The sequence below is a fragment of the Schistocerca nitens genome, chromosome 5 (genome assembly GCF_023898315.1).
Source record: "Schistocerca nitens isolate TAMUIC-IGC-003100 chromosome 5, iqSchNite1.1, whole genome shotgun sequence".
NCBI lineage: Eukaryota > Metazoa > Arthropoda > Insecta > Orthoptera > Acrididae > Schistocerca > Schistocerca nitens.
Genome location: NC_064618.1, coordinates 337,522,548 through 337,534,917, shown reverse-complemented (window position 1 = coordinate 337,534,917; position 12,370 = coordinate 337,522,548).

Genomic DNA, 12,370 nt, shown 5'->3' with positions numbered 1-12,370 from the left:
GGCTTCATCAATTCTCTCATGGTTTTCCTCCCAACTGGTCATTGGAGCGCAGGTTATAATTTATGTGTGGCTATTTAGAGAATGAACCAGCTGTAAGAATGCGATCGGTCATTCACGATTGTCACAGTGAAGGAGAATTTTATCATGCCTTCCTCTCAGCATGTTGGTCTCAAGCTACACAAGACCGAGTAAAACATAGCATCATAATGATGAAACATTTCGAACAATCTGAATTTTCCAGTCTTGTGAAATATTTTGAAGACATGTTGCACAAGAATCAGTGCCTGTCAAACCCATACAGCCCCTCAGAACTCATCCGCATTTGCTTAATCAAATTGCCTGAACATTTACGGCATTGGCAGGACGTTGCAACGACGACATCGAAGCTTTTCAGGGACTGTTACAACAATTGGAAATTGACACTGACAATCGCAGGACGCGAAAACAGGAACACAAGAATTACAGGTCACATCCGTCACAATTCCACGATGAAAGAAATAACCACTGGACATGGCAAGGTTATTCTTACAACGCAAATTGTGACCAAAACAGACACCACCCGCATGACAACCGTTTGCAGAATAATAGTTACGGAGAAAGCTCGCATTTCCTAAGTGATGAATATGACAGTGATAACCAGAGAAACAGACAATATGGGAACCAAAATAATTATTATCAAGGGAGACAGAACAACTTCAGGCGCAACAGTTCAGCGCACAGTTACGATTCCGGGAGACATTCTCCACCACATGACCGACAAATAAGAAACTATGGAAACTATCGACATAACGACAGACCTGAATTTCATCAGAACCGGCGGGATTCAAACAGGGCAAGACCCTCTCGACAAGGTGAATTTGTAGAAGTTAGGTCTCCTAATCCTAATAATGACGCGCGCCAACAAAGAGACAGACAATGACTCGCACCGCAGGCAGCCACGTGCGCCGGCTGGATGAGAGAAAAATAACATAGACGTTAACCTTGAGAAAAATTTTAGCATTCCTTACCGACTTATACCAGATGATAATTGCGTTGAAGTTGAAACTCTGCGTACTAGGAAGAGTAAAGGATTGTACCACATTTCACATATAAAACCGTTTATTGAGAGACAATCTGCTTTTTAACTTAGTCTTTGCTATAAAATTTTTCATTTCACGTTACTATTACTCTTTGTCACACTTAGAAACTGTTAAAATAAAACTATGTTTTAAAGTTAACTATCCAGTCAAGAACCTAGGGAACTTATTTAGACAGTAATAACGAATGCATTGTTATAGTGAACAGACGACACAGTGTTATTGTGTGTGGGCATTCCTGCTTGTTAGTTGCATGATTACGTAACGACTATAAGGCTCACATACTTAGAACATTTACCGCTACTATTTTAATGCAACATTTTGGTTTACTTGAAAATACATTCTGGATTTAAAGTACTTTCTGAGAGATACCAGATGACACAGTGGTTAGTTAATTTGACAGCTACACGACTATATCATGACGCTACTAATGCGTGACACAATGTACATTGTTGCTTTTACTGTGTATCTGTTTTATATCTGCACAGTTTTTCTGTATTATTCTGGAAAGTAAAACATGTTGTAGTAGTAACGTTTGTGGTATAGCTACAATGAGACAGCCTTTTCCGTAGCACAACAATACGTTACAGTACAGTGCTTTTTTCACACGGCAATAAGCGTAATAACTACGATATCTATACGCAAAGAATTTCACTTTTGTTTATGATGAGGTGAGTACATTGACTTCTGCAGAACTTTGCCTTAGGAGGACGATAACTACGACACTTCCACACAATTATCTTACAACATATGCACATTTAGCGCTACAGGATACGCATTTCAGTGATTAATTTTGTACTTAAAACATTTATTTTTAAAGATTTTTGAATTACAATGATACAAAGGTTTTCCGTGATACATTTCATTCCATTGCTGTAATCTGTAACACCTGAGGGTATTATTACATTAATCCTCAGGGGGGTACACGCCTACTTTGTGTACTAAGTGTGTAGCGAGCGCTAGGATCCCTAGCTAATACGGTATTTGCTTATACAACATTACACATCGGTACCATATTTCTCTAACACAGAAGTACACAGCGATCTGATTATTTAACAGAGAAACAAACATTTTTTACTACATCAGTGACAGATGTTTACGTAATTACACAGCTGGACCACTTCACACTTATGAAATTGTATTTTGTCTGTACTTTGTGAACCGTTCATATTTTTTCAGAACCATTGTGATACTATGAGAGCTTTGAATGATGTATTTGGTATGGGATCATGATTTTTAAAGTACGTTTAGGTAGATAACAAAATTGATATGAGCAGAGAATTTTTTTAGATTTTGAAATTATTGCAGAAAGCTACGACGTTTTTCAGATTTCGCTGAGATTTTATGATGTTATTATTATGATGACGATATGTATTATGGTGTTGAGGTATGTTTATGATCAATAAGACGATGCTACCATGTATGAGGAATGAGATTACGTGTTTATATGTACATGAATAATGAATAGAAGTAATGGAGTCTGGTTTGTGAAAAAGACTGTTGGAAACCAAGAATCGTACTTTAAGAGTTATGACTTGTGTGCATGCGTGAATGTATCACAACACTGCTATTCACGAGATTTCGTTTCTACGCATTTCTACTGTAATTTTTCGATCTGTGAATTTTTTTTATATGAGACTGTCACTCTAGTGCAAACTGCTGTCGTAAATATTTCGGTAAGGACGCTAAATGACCTTGACGTAATGCATTGTGGGCGCCCAGCTGTGCCAGCTGCCTGGAGAAAAAGCCATTAGGTAGAGAAAAAAGAGGCCATTAACCTCGCTAGTGACATTCCTTTGTAGAAAGCATCGCAAATACGATACGCTCATTACTTGGAAACATATCGTACTTTGTGCTACTTACTGAAAGGCTTATAAACTGATGGGAAATATTCTTCCAACTGCACCCCTGGTTATGATAAATGTCTTTCTACGAGAGTTGAGAGAATTTCTACTAACTTATGAAATGCCACATGACTCTTGAATGATATCTTTATGCTTTACTTTGTACATAGTTGCTTATATTATTTGATATCTGGTTTCCAGCTGTGTTGCAGCATTGGTTTTATAAAATAAAATTAAATGCATCTACTAATGTGAACACTTTCTGTCAACACATCTATTAAATAATAATTTTATGATCCACATTCTTCGAAAAAGGAGCACTTGGAAAGGAAAGAACAGTAAGAAGGGACTAATAACAGTTACTGCATACATAATTTTCTTTTCAACTACTTGGTAATTTTTTGGTAGAATAAGTTGTTGTGGTGCACCACTTTAATGACATAGACATTAAGATGTGAATAGACATTTCCATTATCTGCATTGTTGTCTTTAGTGTACTATTTTTTCTACTTGTGGGTTTGTCATGATTAGATATAAGTTATTGCATTTGCTGCTGCTGTTTGCCAGGCATAGTGCTACTGAATATCACTTTGTATTACTCTGTTAAGCCAGTTTTACTACTGATTTATTTTTATTGTTTGCTGCACATTGCCTTATATTAGTTTTAATGTTGCATTTGCTTTGTTAATTTAGATATACTGCTGCTTGCTTTGCCAATCTGCATCTTTTTGTCATTGCTGTTTGTGTTAATTGTTTTGTACAGCTGCATTGCCTCGTCCTTTAGTTTATGTATCGGAGATCAGTATATTTGAGTTAGCTTAAGAGAGTGGAAATAAATGATGAGGTAAGAGAATGGAAAATAATTAATGATGTAAGAAATAAGTGAAAATATAAATACAGAAATCGTGCTTGTATAGTATTTTCTTGGTGGAAACAAATGTTGAAATAAGAGGAAAGGTCAATGGAATGAAGTTTTGGGTTGGACTGCAGTACCAAATGTTACACTGAAAACAAACCCTGTACTTTCCTTTTGTGTTATTCCGCTATGTGTTTGTGTACCCTTGTGTATTTGTGTTCTTCCTGTCTTTATGTGTTTATCTGATAAGAGATATGTTGTAGAATTTTTCCTAATACTGTGTTATTTACTTTGTAAATATGTAGACACTATTAATTCTGTTCTGTTTCAATGCTCATGTGTGAAATTAATGTTTCGAAAACTACTCACATTATTTTATTTATTTACTTATCTCATAATTCCTGTAACACTGATGTATATGTTTATTTCTATTCTTTTGTAAAGCCTGTGTTACTACAAATGTTATCTGTACTATTATGTTCTTTAATGATGTATTTTGTAGCTTTGTAATTGTATTCTTATGTTTTAAATTTATAATTGTATAGACACCAGTTCTTCAAATTAAGTTACATTTCACTGCACTCTTTCATGTTGGTCATAGTATATGCACAATAGATGAGAAGTTGGGACTGCTGGTGTTTGCGCATGTGTTAATAATTCAGCAAGGGACTGGTTAACAGCATTGCTGGTTCTAAGGACAATCCCAAAAACGTTTGTGAGTGCACAAGTGGTGGCTTATGGACTTACTATATTGTCTGAAAGACTTTTTAATGGTGATTGTACACCCGCACAGTCGCAACAGATGGCTGCTGGCCATCTCTACAAGGACTACAGTGGGTCTACACCTTTGATGACTCACCAATACCATTATTTCTACAAGGACAGCAGTGGGTCTGCACCTTTGATGGCCCACCAGTACCATACTCTCTACCAGGACTACAGTGGGTCTGCTCTGTGGTGACCTACCTACCGATATTCTTCAAACCTTCGACTGACTCTGCTGTGGGTTTGCTCTGTTCTGGCCCATTACCTGCCTGCATGTCAAGAGTCAGCACTGTCTTTCCGTTGGAAGGACAACACTACTTATTCAAGACTGCATGGAAATTCACTACTTCCATGTGCATTTTCTTTTTCTGATCAGACTTTGCGCAATGCAATTACTACTGTGATGAATGATCAGGACTGTCTTTATGAGAACTATTTTTGCTTTTGACCAACATTGTATCAATAAGTGTGTGCATTTAATTTCTTTGTTATTGTAACTATGAAAATTTTTTTTCAAATCTTTGTTGGCCACTGCCCAAAACAATTTGTAAAATTTTTTGTGGGGAGCACGGGGGCTATGTAAGTAGGCTGTATAGGTTTTTATGTTGGTAACTTCACCTAGCGCTCTGTATGAAAATCACTGGCTGTACTGCGTGTAGTTTGTGGCTGGTTTGCGTTGTTGGAATATTTGCTATTGTAGTGTTGGGCAGTTAGATGTGAACAGCGCGTAGCGTTGCACAGTTGGAGGTGAGCCGCTAGCAGTGTTGGATGTGGGGAGTGAGATGGCGGAGTTTTGAGAGCGGATGATCTGGACGTGTGTCCGCCAGAAAGAGTAAACTTGTAAGACTGGATGTCGGTATATATATATATATAATTACTTTTGAACACTATTAAGGTAAATACATTGCTTGTTCTCTATCAAAATATTTCATTTGCTAACTATGCCTATCAGTAGTTAGTGCCTTCAGTAGTTAGAATCTTTTATTTAGCTGGCAGTAGTGGAGCTCGCTATACTGCAGTAGTTCGAGTAACGAAGATTTTTGTGTAGTAAGTGATTCATGAAAGGTGTAGGTTGTCGTTAGTCAGGGCGAATCTTTGTAGGGATTTTTGAAAGTCAGATTGCGTTGCGCTAAAAATATTGTGTGTCAGTTTAGTGTTGATCAGAATAAGTAAAGAGCGAAATGTCTGAGTACGTTCAGTTCTGCTCAGCTGTTTGAAAATCAAATAATGTAAGGGGTTTATCAGCACAGTAATTCATTTCCAGTGACATGACGTAGGCTTCCAGAAGGAATAATTGTAGCCACCACAATCTCTTCTGCCACCAAACTGTAGTAGTGTCGGCAGCATTATGCGGTGTCGAATGAGTTTGAGGGTGGAGGAGAGGGTAGGTATAGACTTGTCAAAGTGGGCGTTACAATATCCTCACCGGAGTATATGGCTTCGCTGGTGGGCAGGAGGAACAATTTCAGATATGCTTGCGTTGCAGCCAGATTCATTTAGTTATCTGGTACAGGTGTCTGGTGCTGAGTACAATCATGCTCCAGGCCTACGTCCAGCAGGGAAGATCGTGGCAGCAGCAGTGGACAGCACAGCGTACTAACCGTGCTGTGGACGTTGAGTCAACAGCTGACACTGAGTCAAAGCCGCCGACGCAGCTGTATCTCGCAGCCACGCAGTGGAGGCGTCAACGGCTCGTAGGGTTCTAGTTCGGAGCCCCTATCCCATCTGCACTGGATGCAGGGCCATACGAAATGCGATCCCGTTGAATGATGATGACTAACGATGCTGCACCAGCGGACGCTGACTGAGCGACGATGCTTCTCCAGACTTTACGATCATAGCCCATTCTACAGCTGTCAGTGTCTTTATTTTCTTTGTTGGCATTTCAGGCTCTGTTCGTATGCTGTCTGTATTGTAGCCGGCTGGTGTGGCCGTGCGGTTCTAGGTGCTTCAGTCTGAAACCGCGTGACCGCTACGGTCGCAGGTTCGAATCCTGCCTCGGGCATGGATGTGTGTGATGTCATTAGGTTAGTTAGGTTTAAGTAGTTCTAAGTTCTAGGGGACTGATGACCACAGGTGTTAAGTCCCATAGCGCTCAGAGCCATTTGAACCAGTGTATTGTACCGTAGCGTGCACATTAATTGCAATAAGACAACTGAACTTTAACTGTGGGCATTTAATATTGTATGTGTAATGTATTTGGTAGCTTATTGAATACCAATAACTAATGTGTCCTCCTTTTCCTTCTCTGAGCTTCTGAACACGTTGTGGCATTCATTCGACCAGATTAGAGCATATGTTTCGTAGCTCGAAGTTACGATATCATATTTTACTACATTTGCTAACATGCATTCTTTCGCTGAAGACGCCTTCTCACGATAGAGGGTCTTTATAAATGAATATCGGGGTTTTAACGCTTTATATTATTTATTATATTAAACTTACAGTTATAAATGAATGTCAAATGAAAGAGCAACTCTAACAGTTTTACCAAGAACCTTATAAATGTTCAATGTGAGCACCATTTGCCACACGGCACACATCAGGTCTATAGCCGAGTTCTTCCCAAACGTTGATAAGTGTGTCGTCAGTGATTATAGCGACAGCTGCTTCAATCCGGTTTCTTAATTCAGGGAGGTCTGCTGGTAGCGGAGGCACGTACACACGATCCTTGATGAAGCCCCAAAGGAAAAAATCGCATGGCCTTAGGTCGGGTGAACGTGGAGGCCATGCAAAGCAAACGCTGTCATTGGGCCCCTTGCGGCCTATCCAGCGCTTGGGTACAGTGAAGTTCAACCAATCGCGTACTTCGCTATGCCAGTGAGGTGGCGCACTGGTGCCAAACACAACTGTTTGAGCTGCTCTTTCATTTGACATATCATTTATAACAGTGAGCTGAATGTAATAAATATTATAAAGCGTTAAAATCCCGATATTCATTTATAAACACGCTGTATTTCACAAATTCGTGATGAGATTAAAATTCTTTGAATTGCCAGGCCACGGAAGCACATTAATGTTGTTTTCGTCCATGGGCGTCTTGACTGCTTTAAAAGTGAACACGGGGCAAGAGCATCTTGAAATCTTCTTTTACCATTTGTTTGTAAGAATGGGACATCCTGCACCTAAGGATTTTTTACAGTCTGTTCAAAAAAATGGTTCAAATGTCTCTGAGCACTATGGGACTCAACTGCTGTGGTCATAAGTCCCCTAGAACTTAGAACTACTTAAACCTAACTAACCTAAGGACAGCACACACAGCCATGCCCGAGGCAGGATTCGAACCTGCGACCGTAGCGGTCGTGCTGTTCCAGATTGTAGCGCCTTTAACCGCTCGGCCACCTCGGCCGGCTACAGTCTGTTCAAGACGCTCAGCTCTCACTGCCTCGTGGGTGCTTCCGCTGACAAGACTTGTTCTCTACCCTTAAACAACAAAATGTGACTCTCCACTGAAAACTACAAGTTCCCAATCATTGGAGGTTCAAGATTTATTTATTTTGGGCAATTCCAACAGTTTTCTCTTTATGGCAGGTGTTAACAATTGCTTTTTTATTGCCTTTCGTGCCTTCTCCACACAATCAACAAGCATACACGTTACCGTTGAACAGTCATTTTCAATCCTAGTAGCCAATTAATCTCTCTGAAGGTCCTTATTTGCCTTGTGAGGATGAGGTCTACTGTTTGTAGATAAAGTTTTTTTCAGTTCTAGGCGCATTCAAGAGGACGACGGTTCAATCCCGCGTCTGGCCATCCTGATTTATATTTTCCGTAATTTTCCTAAATCACTCCAAGCAAATGCAGCGATGGTTCCTTTGAAAGGGCACGGCCGACTTCCTTCCGCGTCCTTCCCTAACCGGATGGGACCGATGCCCGCGCTGTCTGGTCTCCTCCCCCAACAACCCCACCCAACTCAGTTCCAGGGGTGGTTTTTCGTTTTCGTCCATATACGCCATTTCTTTTTGGAGACAATGGGGCTTATCATTAGATGCCATAATAAATTTTGAAATACTTGATTTTTCCGCCACCAGCAACAAAGGCAATTTATCTTACAGCCATAGATTCGTGTTCATGAAGAGCAACTATTTTCACTCGCCTCTTAGGTGACAGTTTTCATGTCGAGAGCACAGAAGTAATAGACGCTGTTGGCACACATACACGCAGTCAGCTGAACTGGAGGCGACGTAGGATCGTTGCTCAAAGTGAAGGCAACATACTCCTCCAAGAGACCAACAATGTGGTAGATAAAATTGGTTGCAACGAACCAACTCCGATTCCTTGTAAAATATGAGCTTGTCCCAATTAAATTGCATACTGCTGTAATACAAACGACCAAAGTGTAACGTAGCCACTCTGTTGTGATGCTGAAATGGAGTCCTGAATTTTGATAACACTGCTTTTTACTACACAGTGGCCATACCTATGCACTGGGACTGGTCGGGGTGCTGTAATTTTGAAGCGACTGCTTGTTACAGTCTGCGGCAGTTATACGGTCACCAGGCAGTGATCAGCAACAGCTGACTAGTGGTGATACGCCAATAACAGTTCCGTCATCCACAAGGTCCAGCCAAAATCATCCATGTGCTTCGAATGTGCAAGTGGTGGATGCTTGTTACTAGCACACTAGACTATATGAACTAGGCCGAATCCACTTGTGGCTTTTTCGTCTCCCATCCATCACAAGTGATGTTACCAAGTATTGGTCGCTGAAGGCTCCATACTGTTGCGAAGAGACAACTCTTAAGGAATGAGTAGCAATTTAGATTTTAATGTATCAGTTGGGAAAAAGCCTGGACCTGACGCATCACTAACCTATAACATAAACAGTCCTTGTCAACAAACCCAACTGCCTATACTTTTTAATTATCGACACTACTCTTGAACTTACACGCGACTGTGTGCGTTTGTTGCATAAGCTGCCTACGGAATGGTTAAGTCGTGGTCTCTGAGACACTTGGAGATCTTGAGTGTTGGAAACAGGCTTCGAGCTAATATCTACAAATTACACTCACTAATGATCAGTATTGTAGGTAGTAAAAGATACCAGCTATCTCTGCTGACTGCATTGACCAAATTTAAAGAATACCTCTTCCTGCATAAAAGAAAATTATTCATGAACACAAGTTTCCTGGTGGGAAGCCCTGAAAATTGCAAAAACCTCCCGCATGACAGAGTGAGTTTTTGTACAATGGGACGCAGCTCGTGGTCGTGCGGTAGCGTTCTCGCTTCCCGCGCCCGGGTTCCCGGGTTCGATTCCTGGCGGGGTCAGGGATTTTCTCTGCCTCGTGATGCCTGGGTGTTGTGTGATGTCCTTAGGTTAGTTAGGTTTAAGTAGTTCTAAGTTCTAGGGGACTGATGACCATAGATGTTAAGTCCCATAGTGCTCAGAGCCATTTGAACCATTTTTGTACAATGAAAAACGTTACAATGAGACATTCCTGTAAAGACAGGTGATACACAGTGAGCCACGACGTCGATCACACACCTCATCGAAGGCAGAGACTTTCACAAAATTACCAACTCCAACATAATTCGTAACTATAAAGAAGTAAGAACTGAGTCATCTGTAGTAGCTTGATAGAGCTAATAAATGTAAAGTCCTAATATATTAGTGTTCCGCAATAATGTTGTATGCTGTATAGCATCCACATTTTTGTGTTTCTCCTTTGTAATTATACAAAAATCCGCCAAAACTGATAGTGTAATAGTTGAAATAGACGTGGGACACAAGAACATAGTCAAGATCATTTGGATTATCAAGACAAGGAAGTGAAGCGAAAATATAAAAAATACACGCCCTTCAGTCTAAACGCTATCTTAAAATGGCGTCGTATGAATAAAGGACGAGAGTTAATTTTTCTCATAATGAGCAGCCATGTGTGTTTTCGATGAAATTTCGGTTTCACGAACTGAAAATTAAAGTTCAAATGTGTGCGAACTGTTAAGCGATCAAACTGCTGAGGTCGTCGGTCCCTAGACTTAAACACTACTTAAACTAACCTACGCTAACTTATGCTGAGAACACCACACACACCCATGCCCGAAGGAGCACTCGAACCTCTGGGGGGGGCGCCGTGCAGTCAGTAACAGGACGCCTCTATCCGCGTGGCCACTCCGAATTTACATCACGATCGCTTAAAATAGGTAATATTCGCATCACCGGTCTATGTGACGATATGATATACATTCACTGATATACGAGTATTTTAGAATTCGTGACGTTCACATTGCCTAACTGCAGTTGTTTCCTACCGTGACGATGCTTTTTATCGGATGTGTCACACCTGAAGAAACCAATCTAGCACCAGAACCGGTAATGTGAACACTACATAATTTAAGCGGTCATGACCTAAAAAATTACTATGCGTATCCTTAAGAAAATCATTTCTAATCCCGAGCCGTACTGCAAAGGAAAACAACCTTCTAAACGAACACATTACTGTCAAAAGTAGAGCCCGAATAAATTTGCGAAAAAGAGATGTGAGAAACAGTTGTGTTCAACCAAATTTCTGACAAACTGGTCAACAGCGATCTCTCTCTGCAATGCACCCCATCTCTATCTCTCTCTCTCTCTCTCTCTCTCTCTCTCTCTCTTTGTCTCTCTCCCTCTCGTTCTCTCATTGTTTGTTTGTGTGTGTGTGTGTGTGTGTGTGTGTGTGCGTGCGTGCGTGTGCGTGTGCGTGTATTTGTGCGCTCATGTATGGTATATCGTAGATTCTGATGTAAGTTCGTTAAATATTGCAAATGGTGATGACTTTGTAGGAGCAGAATGTATTCGATCAAAAAGGGGTGGTCTAGTAGATGACTGTGTTCTACACCAAACGGTGCAGTGAACGTTTTGGATGCTCACTAGAAGCTTTTTACTGTCCGTAGCCCTCCCGAGACATAAGTCACACAGAAAATAGCTTATCTTTGGCAATCACTTTCTATGTAGATCACAGATTTTCCCATTATCACTATTACATATTGTTGTGCCTAAGCAACTGCTTCAGTACCGCAGAGGAATTCGTAAATAGAAATAATTGATCGATTACAAACTTGTAAATTGTCAGCATGTAAAGATACGATCGTATAAACATTATTTTCGTTACCTCTAGAGTTTATTTTCATTTGAGACATTCTACTAAATAATCATTTGTGTGAATATGGTCTATGCTGCACTAGTAAACTGTAAGGAAAATGTTTTTGCGTTACATTTATGGATTTTGATATTTCGTAACCTTTAATACACAATCCGGCCGCAAAGACACTGTGCAGTTATAAACGCTTCTTGTGGCTAAGAGTAACTAAACGAACGGTTGAAAGTAACGCTATATTGCACATTGTCTAAATGAGTCACGGTCATATGATGTTCAATGGTGTGCGTTCTTATATGATGACACAACACAACGAATCGTGTAGCAGAAGCGAATTGGGCAATGTCAGTCGAAACGTGGACGACACAGAGGAAGGTTCAGTGTGTTTCGTTAGTTGGTAAATTCGAATCCATGACCAGTTTTCAGTGCGAGTATCGTCGCATGTACAACGAAGAACCTCCACATAGAAATAACATTAATCAGTGGGGTAAGCCGTTGAAAGACACCACCTGGTTGTTGTACACACCCTTGTAGGCTTTTGTTAAGTAACGAGTCAGTAGAAATCATACAGGGTAGCTTCCTATGGAGCACCAAAAAGTCGGTGCCCACTTGTACTAAACAAGACTACAGTTCATAAGGTTTTAAGGAAATGGCTTTGTTTTACTTGTATACTGTTAAACCGACTGATAGACCCAAAGGATAAGAGATTGTTGCAGATATGCTTAATGAGATCGACTACACGGAGCGATTAATGAG